The sequence below is a fragment of the Anastrepha ludens genome, chromosome 2, assembly GCF_028408465.1.
Source record: "Anastrepha ludens isolate Willacy chromosome 2, idAnaLude1.1, whole genome shotgun sequence".
In the NCBI taxonomy this organism is placed as follows: domain Eukaryota; kingdom Metazoa; phylum Arthropoda; class Insecta; order Diptera; family Tephritidae; genus Anastrepha; species Anastrepha ludens.
In genome coordinates, this window is record NC_071498.1 from 175,519,155 (window position 1) to 175,543,383 (window position 24,229).

The 24,229-nt window shown below is 37.9% G+C and overlaps 1 long non-coding RNA gene across 1 annotated transcript in view; it reads right to left on the minus strand.

Moving 5' to 3' along the window:
• Positions 1 to 4,474: 4,474 nt before the first annotated feature.
• LOC128860524 (uncharacterized) overlaps positions 4,475 to 24,229 on the minus strand; it is a 63,720-nt gene continuing 43,965 nt past the window's right edge. Inside the window, exon 2 of the long non-coding RNA XR_008454255.1 lies at positions 4,475 to 5,065. This is a non-coding gene — a long non-coding RNA (uncharacterized LOC128860524). The remainder of the gene's footprint in view (positions 5,066 to 24,229) is intronic.

Consider the following 24,229-nt stretch of genomic DNA (forward strand, 5'->3'; position numbering starts at 1 on the left):
TCATATTATTTTTTTAAAATAAATTGCTAGTTTCGACTTGATGGACTTCGTATTATTTGAACTTCCTGATGCGTAGAAACTGAACTTTAGCACAGACACAACTTTTCTGACTAAAAGTTGCACTTTGGGTAAATAAAAATTGACTAGCGCGCTAATATTTAAGATAAGCCTATGAGTTCAGCGCCCGTTAGTTGACGAATCCCATATGCTGTGTCATTCTTCCATCGAATGCAACTTTTCTTCAGCTTTTTCTTCCAACGATGGCTTAGCTCTTCGTCTGCCATAGAGATGGCTCAACTCTTTTGCTTGAATGTCAGCTGGTAATTTGCCCACGATAACACCGTTCGGGATTCCCAAGTCACCCTTATTGCACTTCGGCGTAGTACCTGCGCTGTGTATGGTATGCTGGACGTTTTGGCTGTGGCCCCTATCGGAGCAGCTTTAACGACTCCAACTATCCATAAGAGACGTCTTCTACTGTCTTGTGGTCCACCAGTATTAGACAGCATTCGTGTTAGTGTCCCATTGATGTCATCAGCTCTTGCTTTTACCGCTGATAAGTGCTGCTTGTAGCTAAGTCATCTGTCCATTATCACGCCAAGATACTTAATCAACTCCTAAGGGAATATTTCAAGGGTGGCGATATGTAGTTTTATTTCGTTCTTTTTTCTTCTCATAAACACCGTGTCGGATTTTTGGGGTTCCAATCCGACAGTAAAGATACTTGAATGTCCAGAAGTGAAGTCAAGTTTGTAACTTTCAGTTTTGTTGCAGGATGTGCAGCAGACACAATTTTTCAGACTAAAAGTTGCTATTTGTGTACATAAAAATTGGCTAGCGCGCCAGCTCAAACTCATTGCGCCTAGTGCATCAAATTTGAGCTTACTTAACTCTCCTAGGTTAGGTTAAGTTACGGCTCTGTTCACTATGGGACAATCAGGCTCCCAGCCACTTGTGATCCGACGTGAAGAGCTTGCCTTCCCTCTTCTAAAAGCAGTGTGTACTTTTCAAAAATTTTAGAAGAACCCTGATTTCCGCAGTACAGAAATCTTCTAATTCATTAAAAAATTGTCTACTTAAAATGGTAAATCTACGTCTGGATCGTCTCTTTCACTTCCTCATCTACACAGCGTCTGCAGAAGTCATGCATTTGCAGTCCTTCCTCTGGGCGTGTCTGCCTATTAGGCAGTGCCCCACTATAATAGAAATCCTTGATATGACTATAATTATTTTGGCTTAGCAGAGACCCTGTGCAATTCGCATTGAGAGGCGGTCACAATTCTCAGACGATTCTGCAGGTCGTTTCATTACGTCATCTCTCATTCGCAGTCCGATGGTTCATCCTACAGGGATACATCTGGTGGCCGCCATGAGCACTAAAGTCAATCGTCAGTTATCATACATTCGTCTGCTGTGTTCGCCGATGCACATATTTTTGGGAGCCTCCATGCCCGCTTATAAGCTGCGTCAAGAAAAAATCAACGTTTCCATGTTTTCGGCATATCCACTACCTATACGTCCATCGACCTTCTAGGGACTGATCTCAATTTGATTGCCAGTCAGCTATCGAGGTAGCACGTTCTGCTTGTTTGAGTTCCTCTGTAGGCTTAGAACTTTGCGAGCAGTAAAACTTCTTCTGTGCATTTACCCGGATATTTATAAGCATTTTGCCAGTTATGACGCAGATTTCATCGTCCGACTCCGTCCTATGTGATCCTCAGCGTAATTATTCTACTGACCTGTGGTACTTCTTTAAAACACTTTAAGACACTTTAAGCCACTTTTTTGCTCCAGCCCAGATTGGAGAGCCGTACAGAATTATAGAGTCCGTCACTATTTGTCTCCTGGCGCTCTGTGGTCCTCCTATATGTCGTAACATACCCATAATTGCGTTCCTAACCTTTGTTGTGACTCCTTCAGGCCGCCATTAGATGCTCTGGTTGGTCTACCACCAGTTGATGTTTTCATCCAATGAGAGGCCTTGAGGACTATCTGCAGGCTGAAATACAATGGGAACATGTACGGCCCCTGTCCGGCATTGGAAAACAGAAAAGGCATGGACTTCGATACAACAATTCTTTCCATTCCCCTTGACTCGATGCCACCAAGAGTCGTACTTGAAAAGAGATACAGTGTGGTGCTACCAGAGGCTCAATTGTGGTCAGTGTTCGAAAATGAACCCGGCAAACACTGTTTTCGCGTTTTCACGGATGGCTCTAGGACCGAGCACGGCTCCAGCTGTTTGGCCTACGTGGAACCCAGTGGGGCAAAAGTCGAGTCCTGAAAATCCCGGCTGAACTATGCCGGTAGACATAATATCCTGTTGGTAACATGAGTCCCGGGACACATGCGTATCGTGGGTAACGAGACCTCTGACTCCTTAGTTAGGATGGGCTCTGAGGCCAACTTCCTTGGTCCAGAGCGCGTTCAGCCACTCCCTTCTGCAGCCATCACCACGGTTAGAAAATGGATTACTGCAACCCACGAGGGACCTTGGCGGGCTTAGAGATGGCAGGCTGCAGATGGACTAAACTGATGTTACCTGTCATGTCCGATCGACTGTCGCAAACCCTTCTGTCATTAAGCAGAGGGGAGTGCAGACGGCTGGTTGGGGGGGCCACTTTCTGTGGGCAAAGCACATGGAAAGGGTGGGCATCTCAGACAGTACACTCTGCTCAGCTTGTGAAGAGGAGGATGAGACGGCCTATTTTACCTTTAGGAGGAATGATTCAGCCATCTCGTTAAGAGACGTGTAGTATTTCATAGCTACATTGGAGGTTGTCGATTGTCGCCTGGCTATCAGTGAAAATGTCAGTGTCAGTGACTATACCAGTGTCAAGGTTGTTGTTATTGTATTAGTAGCTTTGCCCTCTCAGTGTAGTGTAGACAGCGGTCATCTTCGTCTAGCTCATCTAACAGTGGGCCCAGGAAACTCACTGTTTCGACAGGTTGGGTCCAGAGAGAGAAGGGTGTTAGATGAGTGGATTTGATGGGCTATGCTAAAAGGTAGTTCGTGTCGTGCGGGATGCCTTCACATACCGGACATATGTTTAGTACGCCGGGGTCGATTCTGGATAAGTAAGAGTTTCACCTACTACAGTATCCAGAACGTAATTGGGCCAAAGTTTTGCGAGACTCTAGAGGAAGTTGGAGCTATTCATCTGCAATGGATGGTGATTGGACTCCGATGACGCCTTTCGGGGGTCGGGAGCCTAAAAGGGTGGTAAGAGTCTACCGATGAATGTCGTTAATTGTCTGTCTGTACACTGTCCTATTCAGAAATTGTGGGTCTGTTCTGTCCTGGATCAAGTGCGCGTAGTTGAGGAGGTGCCTTCTGACGGGCCTGGGAGGCGACTGAAGCTCAAGCAGGTGTCAGCCTGGGTGAGACTTGCGGCCATACCCCACCAGGAACTGCTTGCTGAGCAAAGTATTATGCTCTTTTACAGTGAGCATCTGAGCCTCCTCATGTAGATGTTGAAGTAGGAACATCAAAAGACATCCTGTCGCAGCCCCAATGGTAGTGTTTTGGCAGATCTGTAGCTTCGTCCACTGCGAATCACTGGCTCCAGGTGACCAGACAAGCGCAGCATAGTTTAAAACCAGTCGGCCTATGGTAAGCGCTGAGAAGGAGAGCAAACTGTTGAAGGTAACTCCCAATATTTTGGGGTTGTTAACAGTCGGAATTGCAGTTTCACCTCCTTTGTCCAGGTGGTGAAGAGGTGTGTCACGGCCTTTCTTATTGGCATCAGTTTATCCTAAAAGACACTGTCGTAGACGGGAAGCTGAAAACTAAAGGATTTTTTTATTTTAATGAAGTTCGAACTTGGAACCAATGGAACGGCGCTCACCCATGAAACGATTTTGCTATGATGACCGCCTGCTTTGTTCACATTTCTATCGAATTCAAGCAACATATTTGTGTGTCAGCACGGGAAAGTAGTTTTCCTGCAAAAAAATTTGTTTGTGGCTGTGTGCGTGGGTGAGCGTGCCTCATAGCATTCACACGCAATTGAACACTTAATTAAAAATTTCGCGCTGTAATTGTGAGTTAATTAAGAAACGCAAATAACAATTACAATTTAACCACATATATTAACCACTCGCACAGTAGGTGTAGAAAGTCATGATACCAGTGAGTAGCATTGCGTTTGTGGCACAAAAAACGACTACGAAATGTTAAATATATTGTTTTTTTTTGCATTTATTTTGCTTGCAATTGCTCACTTACCAAATATACGTCCCGCTTGACTGCCCAACGGCGCTGCTGTCAGCAACAGCAGCAACGCAGCAAACCCATAAATGATGAGGCCAAGATGATTTTTATATTTGGCTGAAATGCGTAGCGTCATTTTGTTGTTTATGTTGTTGTTATAACGACGTTTTGTTGCTGTTAAATTCACTATTTGCTAGATATTTACACGTATAAGCACTCACGCACACACATACACACACACGCACAAGTGTGTGAACAAAGTTGTTGTTGCCTACTTTTGGCGGCTGTTCTAAAACTTAATTAACGAGCAGTACAAGGAAGTTGGTGAGTTGCTCTTGTTGTTGTTGTTATTTTTGTTTTTGTTGGTGGTAGTGATGGCACAAGTTATTGTATCGGTGGCTTTCTTTTCGTGTTTATTTGAAATTTTTTTCTCGGCCGACAACAGTAACGGTGGTTATTAATAATTTTCGTTTCACTTTTTTGGTCTTTTTTTGCTATTTTACTTTTCTTTGCTGATGACGAAGCTTTTCAATAATTTTGTTATTGTTGTTGTTGCTCTTTTTTGTTGTTGCTGCTTTTTTGTTAATGTTGCTCTTTTATTTTTGTTTGACTCATCAATTTTTGCAGCCTTTTTTGCTTCAGTTGCTATAATTTTTCTCAATTTTTCCGTTTTTGTCTCCAGTTAATGGCATTTGTTGCATGAATTCAGTTTCCTCGCTTCTTCTCACTCTTTTGTTGTTCTTTTTTTGTTACTTGTTGCTTCTGCAAGTATTTTGTTTCATAACAAATGCTTCGTTGTTTGCACATATCATTCGCATGTTAACAAGTCTTAATGCATTTTGTTTATGGATTCTGAAAATAGAAAAAGTTTAATCAGAAAATTGATAAATTTCCAAACTTATAAATTTATGGTGGCTTTATTTTTACTATATCGAGCGTCCCTCTTGATCGATAACTTCCACACTCCCCACAAGTGATTTTCATTTTAATACATTTTTTATTCAATTTCGATAAAACGTTTATAGGAATTATTATTTTTAACTGTTTTGCACGTTAAAGATAAAATTATTAAAATTTATAAAATTACTAGCAAACCCAGACACGCTTCTCAGTGGCTCGCTCTGACATGAGACGAATGGAAAGGTATAAGTAACTAAAAACATTTTTTGTACCCCGTAAAGAAAATGTAGCACTTAATTACACCTTGTTGTTGTTGTTACTGTTCCCATTCCTCTTCTTTTCCTTCTTCTTTATTTGCCAATTCGACTTCGTATGTGGGCGATCACTCAATTGCACAGATATAAAAAGTCTCTGTTATGGACTCTGTGCATGCTGCTGGTTTGACAGTCAACTATCCTGAGAATGTCGTTTTAACAAGAGAATAAAAAAAAGAAAGTAAGCGTATTGCTAACGTTTTTTGATGCATTCGTTGCCGAGAATTCCGCTGTGTGTAGGGACCCACATAATTTTTATTTCTGCCTTTACTGGGACAATTTATTTCGATCTTATCAATTAAAGGCTATGTACAGATTCAACATTTTCCTTAGTAGAGGTGGCTTAGCCAATCGCGAGTTTTATAGCAATCATGTCGATGATAAATATCGAGTTGTGTGGGCATAGAATACCAGTCGTTCTATGTATACTGCCCTTATCAAATATCACAGCAAATGAAGTTGAATTGTTTCCATTTCATTGAAAATTTGCCTACCTAAAATAGTAGGCCGCCGTAGCCGAATGGGTTGGTGCGTGATTACCATTCGGAATTCACAGAGAGGTCGTTGGTTCGAATCTCGGTGAAAGCAAAATTAATAAAAAAAAATTTCTAATAGCGGTCGCCCCTCGGCAGGCAATGGCAAACCTCCGAGTGTATTTCTGCCATGAAAAAGCTCCTCATAAAGATATCTGCCGTTCGTAGTCGGCTTGAAACTCCATTTGTGGAACAACATCAAGACGCACACCACAAATAGGAGGAGGAGCTCGGCCAAACACCTAACAGAAGTGTACGCGCCAATTATTTATTTTTAAAAGAGTAAATATGCGTCTGGATATAGCAAGGCAATGGCAGAAGATGTGCAAGATCGTCTTTTGCTCTTCTTCACTGTGCTTATTTTCTCTTATCAGAGATTTTGTACGTTTATCATTGAGAGTTGGCCACAATAATTGTGCAATTCTGCAGGTGGTTTCATTACGCCATCTTTCATTTGTTGCTTTTAGAATTTGCCCAAAAATAAGTAGCTTACACGTCTGTGAGGGTATACCTATGTCATTGTCTGCGTATTCTTTACTCAGTTTTTGCTTTGTTTTACGAGGTGTAAAAGCAGTTGAAAGCCTTTCCATTATGAAACTGCCTTGTAAGGGATTTTATCGCCGGATGGATATCAATGAAAATGCAAATATCATCTCCAAATATCGCAACGTACTGCACCAGTATCACGGCTTTTATAATTGCCAACAGTTCAACCCAAAAGATGCTACAGTAGTCAAGAAGCCGAAAACTAAAAAAGATCCTCAGCTGTTCGGAGTAAACAGTTCCGCTGGCCTCGAGCTATGATCCTTGGATTACTTTACTCCGATTTAGTATTGCTACTTCATTTGAGAGCTAGAATTATAAACTAAAAGTGGATCGCTCCACGCTTATTGAATGGAAGTTTAAAATGCATATGAATATGAAAAAAAAAATTATATACCATATTTAGGTACTTCCGTAAGCTCCTTATTAAGGACTCACTCAGGATGATTTAATATGGAGAGGGAAATCTAGTCATGCCCCCGCGGTTCACAACGTTCCAATTTCATGGTCTAAGTGGTATCGCTGCCTCTAAGTGCGATTCGGCTGCCAAACCTAACCTAACCTAACTTAGATAATTCCGAATTTTTATGAATTTCTTTTAACAAAAAATACAGTTTTTTTACCAAATCTAACTTCTTTAGAAAAAATATAAAAATACTTCCAAAGTTCTGTATATTGCGCTTAACTCTCCGTTGTGTATTATGGCCTATGCAGGCCCTTTTTATTTTCATAAGATACACGCCGAACCATCAAAATTTCAAACTTTTTAATAGGAATAAAAAAAAAAGAATTTCGCTAACCTAGGATTAAAACGCATTCAACTTTGATTTTAAGAAAAATTTCAAGTATGCACGTTTATAGATCATTCAATTTTGATTTAGTAAAATACAAGGGTCAAGTGGCTCAAAAATCTTATTGATTTTCGACAATTTTTTCGGCTGACAGTGTTGGGCGTTTTTCTCCACATAACGAATACCCGGACGTTAACATAAAACATGCGGCTAAAGTTTTGAATGCATGAAGAAGCGGGTGATAAAATTGTATGGGGGAAGTTCTTATGGTGGGGATCCATGGTAAAGTTAACACAGGTATTATGGAAAATTCAAATTTCGCGGTTTCTTCCATAGCTGGTCTTGACTTAACCTTATCTAAATCCAATTTCGCTAAAATTTTTTAATTAACTGTTAGTATTTTGTTTGTTACATTTCATCTTTAAGGAACCTTATATATATGTCCTGTGGATAAGTAAATAAATAAATAAAAAAGGAAAATTAGGTTAACTACAACTTTAGATAAATTATTTCAGATTAGATTAGATTAGATTAGATTAGATTAGATGAGATTAGATTAGATTAGATTAGATTAGATTAGATTAGATTAGATTAGATTAGATTAGAGTAGAGTAGATTAGATAAGATTAGATAAGATTAGATTAGATTAGATGAGATTAGATTAGATTAGATGAGATTAGATTAGATTAGATTAGATTAGATGAGATTAGATTAGACTAGATTAGATTAGATTGGAAACGACATGCTGACGCAACCTTGTCCAAAGGAACGCAGGCTCTCATGATTTGCACACGTTGAGCAGGAAAATCCTGATGATGTAGCTCGAGAGTCTTGAGATGGAAGTCGAACATGATACAAAGGCCAATCCCAGTTACCCAGGGATGCTATCACTGACGTCCGTAAATTTGCAAAGAAGTTCAGAATTGAACTGGACGGCAAGATAAACTGGAGTACATCTTCTCCCGAAGGGATACTTGAAGAGTGAATCCTGGAGATGGTATACAGATGGCTCGAAGACACCAGAAGGCATACTCGCTGGAATACAAGGCCCCAGAAACAAGCGTTCTGTGACGATAAATAGTTTTCTAAGGATGAATTTGTTAGGAACGCATAATCGCAACCAGCTAATATAGGTTACAGTATACATGAGTATAACTGGGATCGCAGTAACAGACGCATTGTGAAGGGAGACTGCGGCCTCGTTATTAGTAGGACCCGCGCTCTTCCTTAACTTAGATGAGGTACTATATAGGTATAATGAGTAGAGAGCACAAAAGGTCATGACATAGAAGTGCAAATCTGACATAAAATCTATTCCTCTATCCAACTATTAACTCACATACACCTCTCCAGTATAGTAGAAACTATAAATGTAAATATTGGATCTGTAACCATTAGTTCAAAACCCGCTATTAAATACCTAGGAGTGATGGTTGACAGCCGTTTAAACTTCAAAATGCACCTGGAATACGCTGTGAAGAAGGCATCGAGTGTGCAGTCCTGTCTGTCGCGAATAATGCCAAACAATGGCGGACCTAGCCACAGCAAAAGAATACTATATAGCAGGGTAGTCAGCTCGGTTTTTTTGTATGCCGCATCGATCTGGGCTGATGCACTTAACTTAAATAGCTTCACAAAAAAACTGACAACCGTCAATCGGCTAGGCGCTTTGCGAACGATCTGCGGCTTCCGTACAATTTCGGACGATGTTCCCTTCGTTATAGCAGGGCTAGTCCCCGTAGACATTTTGGCGAAAGAAATGCAGGGAGTGAGTACATATAAGGCTATCTGAACACGACGGTAGAGCAAGTCGTAAAACTATTGGAGAAGAAGAAAGGCGACGTTCGATCGCACACTGGCAAGAGCGGTGGAACAGATCACCGAAAGGTAGATAGACGCATGGGCTAATACCCATTCTTAGGACGTGGTTAGAAAGAAACCATGAGGAAACAAACTTTCACCTAACCCAACTCCTTTCAGAGCACGGAGTATTTCGAAAATACCTCCATAGATTCGGCATTGACAGTTCCCCAAACTGCCCAATCTGCACGGATAGGGAAGAAGACTCTGATCACGTTTTGTTCCCACGCTATGCTCCCGAAACTTGTGGTATATTAAACGGAGAAAATATTATTGATTTTATGCTAAAATCGTTCACGGGCGTCATCCCAGAAAAAAACCTCTCCATTCCCATTACTTCCCACTTTACCTCGATTCATCTCCTGTATGGTCAATGTCATTTATGAAATATCCGTCAGCTGACCCCTCTACGCATATATTGATTTTATCATTGAACCATTAAATAGACATTCTTAAGTCTTATTTATTAAAATTTATCGTTGATAAAACACCACGCATTCAGTAGATGATTAAAAAATAGAGTAAAGAAATTTAGAAAAGATAATGCAACACTTAAACGCGCGCTGAAAAAGGAGCGCTTGAAAAACATTTTAAAATGCCAAGCCGATTGCCATGGCGCAACAACAAAAAGTATTATTTGTAAGTATAGTTCAACCAACTGTTTCACAGCCACCGACCGACCAACTTAACTGCTGCAGCAACCACACTTTGCTACACTGGAAGCAACAATAATAACACTCGCGGCAGCCAGCATATGCTACAATTGCCAGCTGTGCTAGCAGCGTTGCCACAAGCGCAAAAACATCTACACACACACACGCACGCCCTAACTGGCATGTGTAAAATCTAGCACGAAAAAGAGCTCAGTGGTGAAGCTAGCGCTTGTTGATGCAGCTGTTGGTCGCCTAAAAATATGCAGTAACAGATTTCCGCGCAAAAAAAGGCAACAAAAATTGGGTGAAAAAATTTGGAAACTGTTAAAAAGAATTTGAAGAGACGAAAAACTTGTGCGCATCAGTCGCGCGCGTACACACAACCAAATGAACGCACTGATACATATACAAATATCAAAAAATATACATACATACATATATATTGTAAATAATTGCGCGTAGGTAAAAGGGCGCGAGTTCATTTGTGCCCTTGTGGCGGCGGTGTGTAAAAGCAACACCTGGTGGCTATGGCGGCATATTTTCGTTACCTTCGTTCTACAGGAACGACTGCAAAGCTGCCAATTAACTTTTCAGCTGCTGGCAAAGCGCCTGAGCGTATTGTGCTTTTCGAGACTTTTTCGATGCCAATTTTTTGAAGTTTGTAATACAACCTCAAAGTTTTTGCTACCACGCTGCTAGCTATTCTCTTTTTTTTTGTTTTTGGACCCTTTCAGAATTTTTTCTGCTGCATGCCTTTCTGTTTTAACTTCAATGTAGGTGCCTCTCAGCTGTTTTCCTGGCAATTAACGGTAGATAGCCTTATTTGGTTTGGTATTTTGGTTAAAAAAGAAACAGGGCGTGCTACCGCATACTTTTGTTAAGTTTATTAATTAATATTTATTTTTATATAACCTGGAATCAGCGCTACAAATAACCAAATGTGGCGCGGAAATCGCAATATGTCTAACAAAATTAAGAAAATGAGGAAATGCAAGCGCATGAAAAATAGAAAAAAATATTGTTTTTGTACAGAATTCCACATCCAGCCAACATCGGCCCCTTAATAAGCTCTCAGCGACTTTAAGAAATCAGTAGATTTGCTGGCATTAAGGGAAATATGATAGCGGTTTGTTGACGACAAAGGTCGACGAGAACTGAGACTGAGTTGGAGATTTGCGAAAAAATCAACGCAGCCATTGCTCATCTTACAGATTTTCAAAGAGTACACCTCTTTTTCCACGTCGAACCGAATTTCAGACTTTTCAATCAGAATTTTAAGAAAAACTTCGAGTATCCAGAATTAGAGCACATTGAATTTTAATTTTTGAAACACTTTCAGGTATGCAGTTTTATAGACCATTGAATTTCGATTTACAAAGTGCAAATTTCAAGCGCCTCAAAAATCTTGTTGATTTTCGACAATTTTTTTTGCAGTGTTTGGAGTTTTTCTCCACATAACAAATGCTCGACTTTTTTTATTGTATTTTTAATTATGTCTCTGTTGAAGTTGCTTCCACTTAGTCTAGTTTATGCATTTGCAGGAATTAAGTTCCCCAGTCTTGCAGCGCTAACAAAATGCAGTTAGCTGAAAGTAAGCGAATTGTATTGCTAGCCCGACAAAGGAGCAACCCATTTCTAATAACCATTCCCAAGTCCCATCTGAGGTATTGCTGCTCATTAATACCAAAAGAAACGAGGCGATTGAAATTAAATCTAGCTGATTTTAAAAATCAGACGTTTAGCTCGTTTATTCAGAACCGTGAGCCCACTAAAAATGATGATCACGGTCTTTGAATACCTTAAGCGATCAACCAAACGTAACGTAGCAGGACGAGATTCAGTCGGCGTATGGTGTAGGAGTGACAAAGCGAAAACCGAGGCATTTGCAAAACACCTCTTCGAAACTTTTCAACCTAATTCCGTAGGTAGAGACATTGAACTTTCTCGAATCGCCATGTCAAATGGACTTACCAATCAGTAAGATATCAAATAATGAAGTTACTATAGAAATTCATAGATTAAATAACTACAAATCACCTGGATATGACTACATCGATAGCAAAGTAGTTAAGGTTCTTCCTGAAAAAGCTATGGACTCCTAACCATAATATGCAATGCTATCCTTAATTTATATCTATTGATCCCACCCAGTGGAAATGTGCCACTATGATCATGGTACCAAAACCCTATAAACCCGAGAATAGTGTCAAGTCTTAACGTTCTATTAACCTGCTGGTAACACTTTCGAAAATATTCAAAAGAATATAACATAACATAACATAACATAACATAACATAACATAACATAACATAACATAACATAACATAACATAACATAACATAACATAACATAACATAACATAACATAACATAACATAACATAACATAACATAACATAACATAACATAACATGCAGTTCAAACAAGATAACGACGCATTTTTTGGTGCGAGCAGCCGGAATTATGAGTACTAGCTGATATGCTCAATTCAGAAGAAGTAGAAGTAGCAACTGTTGCTGATGATATGCAATAGCATTTATCGCTTATAGCGAATCCCCTGTAGAAGCTTCATATATTTTCCAAAATCAACTCCAAATTTTGGAGTTTTGGCTTAACGATTGAAAAATAAAAGTTAATTTGGAAAAATCGGCACATGTCACTTTTACATTAAGAAGAGAGCAATGCCCTGCTGTATTTTTAAATAATAAACAAATTCCAATTAGTGGCAGTGTCAAATATTTAGGGATGCATCTTGATCGACGCCTCAGTGGAAAAGTCACAGTCAGGCTAAGCAACAACAACTAAAAATTAAAACAACACGTATGTACTGGCTGCTTGGCCGTAACTCTCGACTTAGTCTAGAACTAGAAAACAAAATACGGCTCTACAAAGCTATTCTGAAGCTCATACAGCTTTGGGGAACTGCTAGCAACTCCAATGTGGAGATCTTGCAGCGTTATCAATCAAAAACATTACGAAGCCTTATTGATGAAGCTATTCATAATGACTTAGGTATTCCTTTTATAAAGAATGAAATCCCAAAATATAGTCCTAGATATCTGAAACGACTATCAAATCACATAAATCCAGCTGCAATTTTTTATTAGACACAATCAATGAAACTATAGGTTAAAACGCAATCATATCTTGCGTTTCCTCTAGTATGAAACTACTCAACCTATAAACCTTAAGGTAAAATTAAGTAAGTTAATCTTAAGTGAAAATATTAAGATAAATTCCTCAATGAATTTAAGCAATTCTGAAGTACTAATGAATTTTAATAATTTAATAACGAACTGTACAAATTAAGAAGCTATTGTAATTTCTATGTAGAATTGCACAAAAGCAAAACTACCGCTGCCATCTTATAAGATCTAATTTGCTGAATGTCTTATAGTAGAAATATTGCAAATAAAGTAAGTTATAAAAAACAAAGCTTTTATCTCAAACACAAATTTATTTGGCATAACAACAAATGCCCATATAGTTAGAAATATTTCAAAAATATATATTTTTTGTACATATATAAATATCTTTAATTCTAAAGTGCAGGCATATAATTTCCAAGAATAGATTTGTATGCATTTATGCAAAATGTAATTATTTGTAAAATTTATATTAAACCCTTTTCAAATCAAACGAAACCTTTTGCCCAGAACTGACATCCCAAATTGTACTTGTATGTAATTATTGCCTTCTAATGTTACGTATACGCCGCCAACGCCCACTCAATATGCAAACACCTGTACAGCTTATTTGCTTTATCATTATGTCAACCAATGCCTGTCAAGCACTAAACTTTCTATTAACCCATTCCATCGCGTACTTTTTCAGCATTCTTATCCTGACAGCTGCCCCTAAGGACATGTAACACGTAACGAAAAGTGTTTAGCGATGTGGCAACACATCACTCCAAATTGTTCAATTGCACGTATTTTGTTCGCAACAGACAGTGAGCTAAAAATGTAAAGGCAAGTTTGAGGGGGCGTTAGTACTTGAAGTTGTAATACATTTACTTTTATTTAGCTGCTTTGCTCAAAAAACGTAGTTTTTAATACCTGGTTTTTTCTCACTAAAAGTGATCTTTCATTCGTGCGTTTTTGTTATCTTTTTACTTATGATCACGAAAAAAAAATATTTTAAAGCTGTCTTGCTTATGGATTGGGATATAGTTTCATATTTGGCAAAAAGTCTTTCTAAGGACAAATATTTTAAATTTTATTTCGTTAATTCAGTAAGCCTTCTGATCTCGTTGAAAGAAATGGGCACATTTGCAACAGGAACTGTACGTAAAAACCACATAAGCAATTGCCAGCTACTTTCAGATGCTGAGTTAAAAAGGCGTGGAAGGGAATCTTTCGATATGAAATGTGAAATTAACAATAATATTGTATGCGTCAAGTGGTTTGACAATGAGCCAGTTCAACCTATATCCTCGTGTGAACGCATTGAACCTGTTGGTATATGCAAACGTTGAAATCCAAAGGAAAAAGCTTATATTGACGTTGCAAGACCTGCGATTGTTGCTTCTTACAATAAGAGTATGGAAGGAGTAGATTTGGCTGACATGCTCATGGAGCTCTACAAGATCAACCACCTTTCAAAGAAGTGGTACATAAGAATCTTCAATTGGTGCCTCGGAATATCCGTTACAAATGCATGACTGTTGTATAGAAAGTATTTAAGCTTGATGAACCCGAGGTAAAAGCATATTCCACTAATAAAATTTCAACTATAAATTGCTCATGAGTTGCTTACTGCCACTACTTCGCTCGGAAAAAGGAAAATCCTACCATCGAACGTTGAAAGAACTAGCTCGATAGTATTTTTGGGCCATCAAGCAGCGTATCTTCACAACAGTCGAAAAAGTACAGGTTCCAACCAAATCCTTCAGTCTCACAGTGTTACGATAAAATGGAACATTGGGTAGTCTTTAGTGAAAAGGGACGTTGCAGATTTTACAAGACAGGAACCCCCAAATGCCTTAAATGCAAAGTCCACCTTTGCTGTAATAACAATAAAAAAGTTGCTCACGAGCTCAAAATTTTGGGTAATTTCTTCTTAAACAATAACAAAAGGATTAAAATAAAAAAAAAAAATGTTCGCTCCAAAGGTAAAAAGTTGGAATCGAAATGATCGGATATTTATTTCATTATAAAGAGGAAGGCATGCCGTTAATAGTGGAAAATAACATCACGCAAATGACCACCACAACCTCCTTTTCATGAAATTTTCCATAACCGAATTGTAAAGTGGCTGCCCTATGTCCTCGGTAGTCTCACGAGTTCCATCTTTGAGGTCTTGAATCGTCCCTTGGCTGTTGGCGTAGACCTCTCCTTTCACGTGGCCCCAAAGAAAAAAGTCACAAGGTGTTAAATCACAAGATCTCGGTGGCCAATTGTGATCACCTCTTCGAGAGATGACACGGTCCGGAAACTTTTGCCGTAAAAGATCGATGGTCTCGTTGCTTGTGTGGCACGTAGCGCCGTCTTGTTGAAAATGAACGTCTTCCAGATCAATACCATCCAATTTCGGCCATAAAAAATTGTTAGTCATCTCTCGATAGCCTTTTATATATTTAAATAACACCTGTTATTGGAAAACCCTATACTTTCACGTGCATGGCTCTTTTTGTTTTTCGCTGAACCACATAAAAACGTTTGCATTTTTTACTCTACTTTCCCACAACGATACACGCACACTTCCATATAAATAATAACAGAATTAAATTCGTATACTTTTTTTTATTCATAAGGAGCAAACGAGCACTTCCACATATTCACCGAGCTCACACACAAAACTAAACACAGCACAACAACAAAAGCAGAGCACACATTTCAGTGCAACTGGCGCTAGTGCCTACTCTGAAAACCACTTTGCTTTTGTTGAAGGAAATTTTGGTTCCCTCCTGAGATGCTGCACTTGGCAGCATGTACACACACACATACGCATACACACACATACACGCACACACTTGCACTTTTACTTGGATGCATCAGAACCAGTTTATGGCTAATTTAACTACTCACGCAATTTGTGCACACTTATTTTTGTGTTTGTTTGCGATTTAGATTTTGGTTTTGTTTTTGTTGTTTTTAGTAAATTTGCACTATTTGCATATACCTACATGCATACGCAATTTAAAATTAATTGGTTCTCTCAACGCAGCTTCAAGTTGCATTCGGAGATGTTTTGCGTGCAGTAAACACCTCCCCCAGCTCTCAACGTTCGAGTCAACTTTGATAAGAAGAAAGAAAGGGAATTTTAATTAGAAGCAGAATTTTAATGTAAAATATTTGACAGTTCAATTTTTGCTCGACTAAACAATGCGTTTCACACTGAATAGAGGAAAAAAGTGCAATTGAACACTCGATACGCTGTCATTTTCAGCGGCTTTTGTGTCGAGAACGAGCTGCAAAGCTGTAATGAGACAAAAGCTAGCAAAAGAAGTCCGAGAAAAAACAAAAAAAAAGCTGGAAAATAAGTGAAAAAAAATCGAAAACAAAAGTCCAACGCAAAGCCGGAACACATAAATTGAAATGCCAATGGCCGATTAAAATAAAAATATGACACCCAGGCGAAAGCAATTACCGTAAACCATGTAGCTCACTGCTTACTGCTTACTACCTACCGAGCAGCGGAGACGAATGTAACGGTGTAGTGGAGTAGAAGCAAAGCGGAAAGCAGAGTCAATGCGAGTCAACGAGCTGGCCAGCAGCAATGCGCCACAATGTGGAGAAAGCAGCGAGGCAAGGCAGCGAGGTAAGGCAGCGAGGTAAGGCAGTGAGGCAAGGCAGCGAGGCAAGGCAGCGGGATAGAGCAGGGAGGCAAGGCAGCGAGGCAAGGCAGTGAGGCAAGGCATTGTTGTAATTGTGACAAACTAAGGCACTACAGCACGTCGCCAAAGTGAAATAGTAAAAGGCGTAGGTGGAGAACGAGTCAGAACAGCTAACGTCAGCACTAAGATGACTAAAGAGAGACGATGACAACAACTTCCGCGGTCAAAGACAAAAGATGAGGAAGAGTCAGAAGAAAAATTAAAGACATACGAGATGGAGATGGATGAGCAGCATGGAAAATATAAAAGTAAAAACACTAAAGCATTGACAGTTGAAAGAAGTGGAGTGTAAAGATGGGGGGGAAGAGGAAAAAGAGGAGGAAGAAGAAGAATAACAAGAAAAATACAACAACACAAACAACTATGGTTTCGTAGTTAAGGAATTATAAGTGTAGGGTCTTTCAAGTTTAGGTTGGTATTTAACAAAATTTTATTTCGACAGCCGTTACAATTCGATGACGTCACTTTTTCTAGATGCCACTGGGTGAGGAGAAAGCTGCTGTGGAAAAAATTAGAGCTTTCTGCAATTTTTTGCAGATGAAAAATTAAAGCAAAATTACGTAGCATTACTTATAATCTGGTCTACAAAAATTATAAAACTGGTCTACCAAAATTATAACACTGGTCTACAAAATTCACTTGTTTTCTTCTTTTTTTTGTTGGGACTGGTTCCCGATGTATTTTTGTGAAAAAAAAGTGAAAAAATAAGAGTAATTATTTGTGTAATTTTTGTAATTTTTGCAGACGGAAAATTATACCAAAATTACTTAGCATTACTTATAATCTGATCTACTAAAATTGTAACACTCGTCTACAAAATTCACTTTTTCCTCTTTTTTTGGGACTTTCTGGAATTTTTCGCAGATGAAAAATTAAAGCAAAATTACGTGGCATTACTTATAATCTGGTCTACAAAAATTATAAAACTGGTCTACCAAAATTATAACACTGGTCTACAAAATTCACTTGTTTTCTTCTTTTTTTTGTTGGGACTGGTTCCCGATGTATTTTTGTGCGCTGAACACAATTCTGAGGTCCGTCTTATTTCGACCACCGCTCTGGTTCGACGATGTTTCTTTCGAGAGCTGCCAAATTGTTAGGGCACTGAAGCGGCAAAAAAATAGGCACTTCGTGGAATTTTTCGCCTATGGAAAATTTAGCTAAAATTACATAGCATTATTTATGTAACTCATCATCATCACCGTCATCATCATCATTTAGTGTTACAACCCGCGGTGGGTTTTAGTCTCTTTACCATACTCCTCCAGGCCTCTCTGTCTCTTGCTTGATATTTCCAGTTGATTATTTTGTGCGTTCATAAGTCTTCTTCTATGCAGTCCATTAGCCGCCTACCGACTTTTACTTCTCGTTCATATGAAGTTCTCATTATCATCGGTTTTTGCTCCATTATTAGTATTTGAGCAGGCGGGTCTTCCATTCTTAGGACATGTCCTATCCACCTTCGCCTTTGCGCTTGGCAGTGAATTTGGCAGTGTCCTCGCCATGCATAAATTGGAGTAACTCTTCGTTGGTACGTTTATATTTTAGCTTTGGCCATAAATCCTCCTCAGAATCTTTCTCTCAGAGACTCTGAACGATTCTTCTCATGCCGCTGTCATGCGCCACACTTCCAAGCCATATGTAGCAATGGGTCTCACTATTGTTTCATGTATACTCAGCTTGTAAGTCCTAGATAGTGTCTTTGTTATCTTATCTTATACATGTGGTCTTCTTCTTCTTCTCGCCAGCCGTTTCTTCAGGCATTCTCGTGTTAACCGGCGACAGTTGGGAACACTAAGTCTTTCTGCAACGATTTTTCCAACGCAGAGGAGGGCTTCCGCTTCCTCTGCTACCACCAGCTAGTGCCGCATCGAATACTTTCAAACCCGTAGTGTTTGCTTCCATTCGGACGAAATACCCAGCCAACGTAGCCGCTCCATCTTTACACGCTGCCCTATGTCGTCGTAAAGCTCATACGACACATCGTTCCATCGCCTGCGATACTCGCCATTAACAACGTGCAAAGGTTCAAAAATCTTCCGCAGAATCTTTCTCTCAAACACTTCAAGGTACGCCTCATCGAATGTTGTAATCGTCAAAGCTTCTGCGCTATACGATAGGGCGGGCATGATGAGAACCTTATAAAGTTTGTGAGACTGTGTTTTTTTAATGAAAGGAGGTTCTTCGTTATGCCCTCGTCCACCACCAGACCCATTCGTTTAAATCCTTTATTAAGCTTAGGTATACCTTATACCGGCGTGGTTGATGTCGATATCAACGGCATACGCCAAGAATTATACGCTTTTTTGTTAGACTGCGTACCCATTTCAATTATTAAATTTTGAAATTTTGGTGAAATTTAGCACAATTTTTCTATTTTTTTTTTATAAACTTGAAAATTTTGGTTAATATGGTTTTTTGTTAGACCTATAAATTATATAAAAGACTGAGTATTATCTGGTCTACCAAAATTAGTGAGTGATCAGATTGGAGGTACTTTTTTCCAACAGGATTTTTAATAGATCACGCGGGACTAGAGTTAACTAAATACATAATTTTTTCAGTATTCATTGATATTTTATCCTGCAAAGACTTATGCCTCAAAAACATTTACAACCCGTGCAATTCTATTACAAAAATCAACGCTCAATTGCAACGCCAGGATCGCTCAATTCATCGCCTTAGAACTATTTTCACTCACAACATCTATTGAAGGCTTCGTAGATAAAGAACCCATAACTGAACAAAATATCAAATCGTCATGCAAAATTTTACCTAAGAAATTGAAGTCTGCAAACTCGTAGAAATTTTGGACAATATAATTTGTCTTTAATAGACGCTTTAGACCCATTCAATTTATTACAAAATAATTATGTAAAAAATGTCTCATTAAAAATTTTATTTAATTTAATTTGAATTTAAAAAAGGAGCACCAACTTGGAAGACCCTCCCGCACCAGCAACACCAAAGCTTAAGAAACAGGTCATATCACATCGACGCTGTTGTTGTCGTCAGCATAAACGATGAGTGAAAAGGCATTAACATCCGCTTTGTTGGTGAGTGAGTTGGCGCTTAGTTGGGTCGGTTTGGGTCACTAGTGGGTGAAAGAAATCGAATGGGGTGTAGGCACGAGGGATATGGACCCTCAAGGAAATGGGCAAATACTTAGATGTACACTTTCTGATTCTAGATTGCTTTATTATTTAGAACACTAACTCGTTTTGTAACAAAAAAACAACAAAAAGCCGCAATAGTGCGTAGAAAAGACCTGCAAGCCTAAAAATGTTTTCTACCAATGAAAGAAAAAGAAGCAGTTGAGAAAATTCCTAAATAAATCGTGCACACCATACACCTATTTGTTATTCTTACAGGGCATCATTTGTACTTTAACCTGCGTATGTTTTATGCATAAAAGTTTGCGCCTAAGTTTTAGACCGGAACAATTGCACAACAACAACTACGCATGGCACTGTCTACAGCATGTGCGGGAACAAAAGAATTAGCGAAATGTTTTAGCATTACAAGAAAATCTAGAGTTTTGCTTTAAAAACATGAGCTTGTGTTCGGGAAGAAAACATAGTTTTATGTAATAAACGGATTTATGTAAGCAGAGAAGTTTTGCTGCCTTCATTAGAGATGACAAATTATTTAGTGGGGACATTCTTAAAAATATGAAAATAGTTGCATGCTTATAAAAATAGTAATAAAAAAAAAAAATAAGTTACAAAAATTTTATGTATTCTTCAAAAAATATTACTAAGTAGCCTTGTTTGGTTTTGTATAGCATTTGCTTTTACGACTTCAATTGCATTCCATATAACAGATATTTGAAAAATATAGAAAGTCGAATACCCTAAATTAAGGGTGGTTAAGTTTCAAGGGCCGGGGTTGATTTTGAATAAAATACAATTTTTTTAGGAAATTATTGACATTTCTCTTTATTATGATGGTATTGGTGAAGCTCAATTACGTATAGAATAAAATATCGGCCAAATGGCCGCCGCGGCCTACTTATTGACGTAGACAGCGATGTGAAAATCAGAAAAGAAGAAGAAGACTCACCACTTTGGAAATAGGTTATCAATATTTTCCTATTTTGTTCAAGCGTATAGCGTCCCATTTCGTAAATGTCAAACCTTTAAGTAAATTATGAACACATTTGACATGTCATTTGTGTTACCATTCTCAAAAAAATAGGCGGTTCAAAAAGCAAACTCTATATGGCCCACCCTGTAGTTCCAAAGTGATTAGAATTGTACTAGTTGCAAATTGGACTATTGAAGCTGTATGCAAAAACAATATTTGGCGATTATGTTTTTTTGTATTTTTATTTGGAGTCAGTTGCAATCGAATGGATTGGTGAATGACAACCATTCGGTGGTGCGCAGGCTTGAACTCCCGGGGAAGAAACACCAAAAGGTAGAACAATTTTTTTTAATAGCAAACCTGCCCGTGTATTTCTTAATTAAAGCGCTTCTCATGGAAAACCATCTGCCGCTCGTAGGATACATGTACCGGTTATATATACATACATATATAATATAAATCGGACTAAAAGTAGTAAGCGTTGCCACCCGAATATATGAAGAATTAAAATGAATTGAATATATAAGTTGATTTACATATAATAGGATTTTCGGATTTTAAAAATATCGGGATTCTGGAACTGATATTCCTAGCTGACATATACCTAAAAAATTCAATTTTAATAAATATTATATGCTAATAATTGAAAATACAGAGATTCGAATGACCATTTATTGATCCAATTTTGAACAGGACAGTGACCAATAAAGTATAAAGGTTATCTCAGTACTGCCAGCCAGCTAAACTAGCAACTCGTGGCAGTGAGGGTGCAACAGCTTCAAAATGTTATTATTGCATATTTCATTTTGATGTAATGAAAAACTAGGCAATATTAGACAACTAAATTTAAAGTTTTTACACAATTAGATCTGTTAAAGCGAAATAAGGCAGGCACTGAGGCACTAAGGCGCCAAAAATTACTAAATTAATAAGCTTTAACCGTGTATTATAGGATGGAACAGGGCCTCAAATCGTAGGGAAAGTAATGCATGTCGAGCTTATATTTAGTTAAAGGCATCTCTTGGAAGAATATACACCAAGCTTCGGTCAAATCGATATGTTTCTTTGTGCTTGGCGTTCCTTTGAATCGAGGTAGTCGAATGATTTTCAAAAAAGTATTTTTCCATCACGATAACGCGCCAGCTCAAACCTCAGCAGTTGTGATCACAAAATTATTAGAAATTAGTGTTCCAACTCGTTTCACATCCCTCTATATTTTCAGACTTAGACTTAGCTCCTTCGGATCCCTCAGACTACTATCAATTTGTTCCCAATTTGAAGGAATAAATATTTGTCTTTTTTTTCTATATTTAGTGAAAAGTTATGCCAATTAAAAGAAAAGTCATAAATAGAATTTTTTTGTCAAAGTTTGACAGTAGATTGAAGAAGCTTAAAATTACGATTTTTAACTAAGTATTTTTCACTTAACATCACAAAACAAAATTTCTTTGTAAGAATACTGTTGTAAAAATTATTTTAAAAATTATAATATGTAAATGGAGTCCTACTAGGAATCACAAAAAATTTTTTTTTTGTATGGGGACAATTCTAAATTTTTTTTAAAAACTATGGTAAATGAAGTCGTACTTAACGTCACTCCATTTGAGTCCTACTAAACATCACAGAAAAAAAAAATGGTGTAGAGAGACTGTCCTGAAAAGTATTTTAAAAATTATAGTAAATAAAGTCGTACTTAATATCGCAAAAAAGGATGGAAGTGAGGCCTCAAATTGTAGGAAAAGTAATGCATATTTAATAAATATTTTTTGAACGCGCTGACTTCTATTAATTGAAAGTTGGTCGTAAGGTCTCTAAACTATAACTGCGTATTCTAAGTGAGAACGAACCAGAGCTATAAACAGCAATTTAAAGGTATACGAAACAGAAAACTCAGATGCAATGCGAACGATTTTGAAAGAATGAAATTAATGTGACTGAAAGAAAATTTCGTATCGAATAAAACTTCAACATGCTTGAACTCTGCCTCACTTTGTAGAGCATCATTTGAAATGGTTTAGGATGTGTTAGAAATTTACTGATCCTGCAATATTCCCAATACTCAAAGGCAGACGCGACCTGATGCATCATCGATGAAGATTATTCAAGTCGAGTTAAAGCTTTCGAGCATCCACTTCGTCCTTAAGGGTTAAGAAAATGTTTAAGTCAGCCGCGAAGAACCAAAAATTCAAAAAGGAAAAATATTTGCTTATGCCATTGATAAAAATGGCAAAAAGAAGTGGCCCTAAGATATTCCCTTGGAGGACACCTGAAGTAGCAAAAAAGTGGTTCGATAAAACTCCATCGATTTTTACTACGCATCGTCTGTCTGCCAACTATGACTTAAGCCATTGCAGAAAGATGGAGTGAACGCCCAAGCAAGTTAATCAACTAACATTTTGCTTAAGAGAATAGTCAAAGAAATTCTGTTCCACCTAAGCTGACGCTCTTTTTCACTTGTCTCACTTAGCAAGTCAGGTCAATCCAATTCAAGTAATTAGATCGTCGTGCAGATTTTAATACATGAAAGAGTCCACATTTATACGTATTTATGTATTATAAGGTCTCGTTTTATGCGGCGGATACATTCTACAGAAAAGCGCGTATTAAAAATTTGCATTAAAAAAGACTTGCCTTCAAAAAATTCCGTAAATTTCTAAAATCACACAAAACCAAAAAAATTAGTTAAAAATAAAAAGTTTGCAGAAATGAAAAGGAATAGGCAGCTTAATAAATCACTTAGAAATTCTGAAAAAAAAAACATATAAATGCTTAAAATCGTTGCGGCTTCATACTTCTAATTATTCTTACAGTAGATTCGCCTAAATGAAAAAGTTTCCCTATCACCGTAGAGCCTTCTCCTTTTGCTAAACGCAATTGAAATTTCCTTTTCCAACGAATTTATTGCCTTTTGATGATTTTTTTCTCCATTAAGCCAAATAAAATCTTACAAAAGAAATTAGAAAAATTTAGACGATATTGAGAAAGAAAAAGCCTCTTCTAATGGAAAAAAAAAAATTAAAAAAAAACTACGTGAGTGTCGTACTCACTTTAAACATTTCAATACAGCAATCAACATGTAATGCGTATTACTGCAACTTGAAATCGGCAAAATTTAAACTCGCTACTTATTATAAAAAAACACCGCTAAAATAAAAATTTTATTTCCCCGAATCCCCGAATTGCGAAAGCTCACTCCAAAAAAAATCACTGCCATATGAATGTAAAGAGTTAAGGTAGATCTAGCTGTCCTTTATATCAAAAACTTCTTATGTCAATCCAACAAATGGTGTGAACTCCACGATTTTTGATGACTGCCAATACGCGAGCTTCCTAAACAAGCCTATATGGAAAATTTTTGGATGAAATACAAAGCGCGCCACTTCAAAATTGCATAAAAAGAGACCTTACAGTACATAAGCATTCTTGTCACTTCAATAGAATTCTCGATCCCTTTGTTTAATTTAATCACTTTATGTCAAGTGCGAAAGGCGGATGCTTTT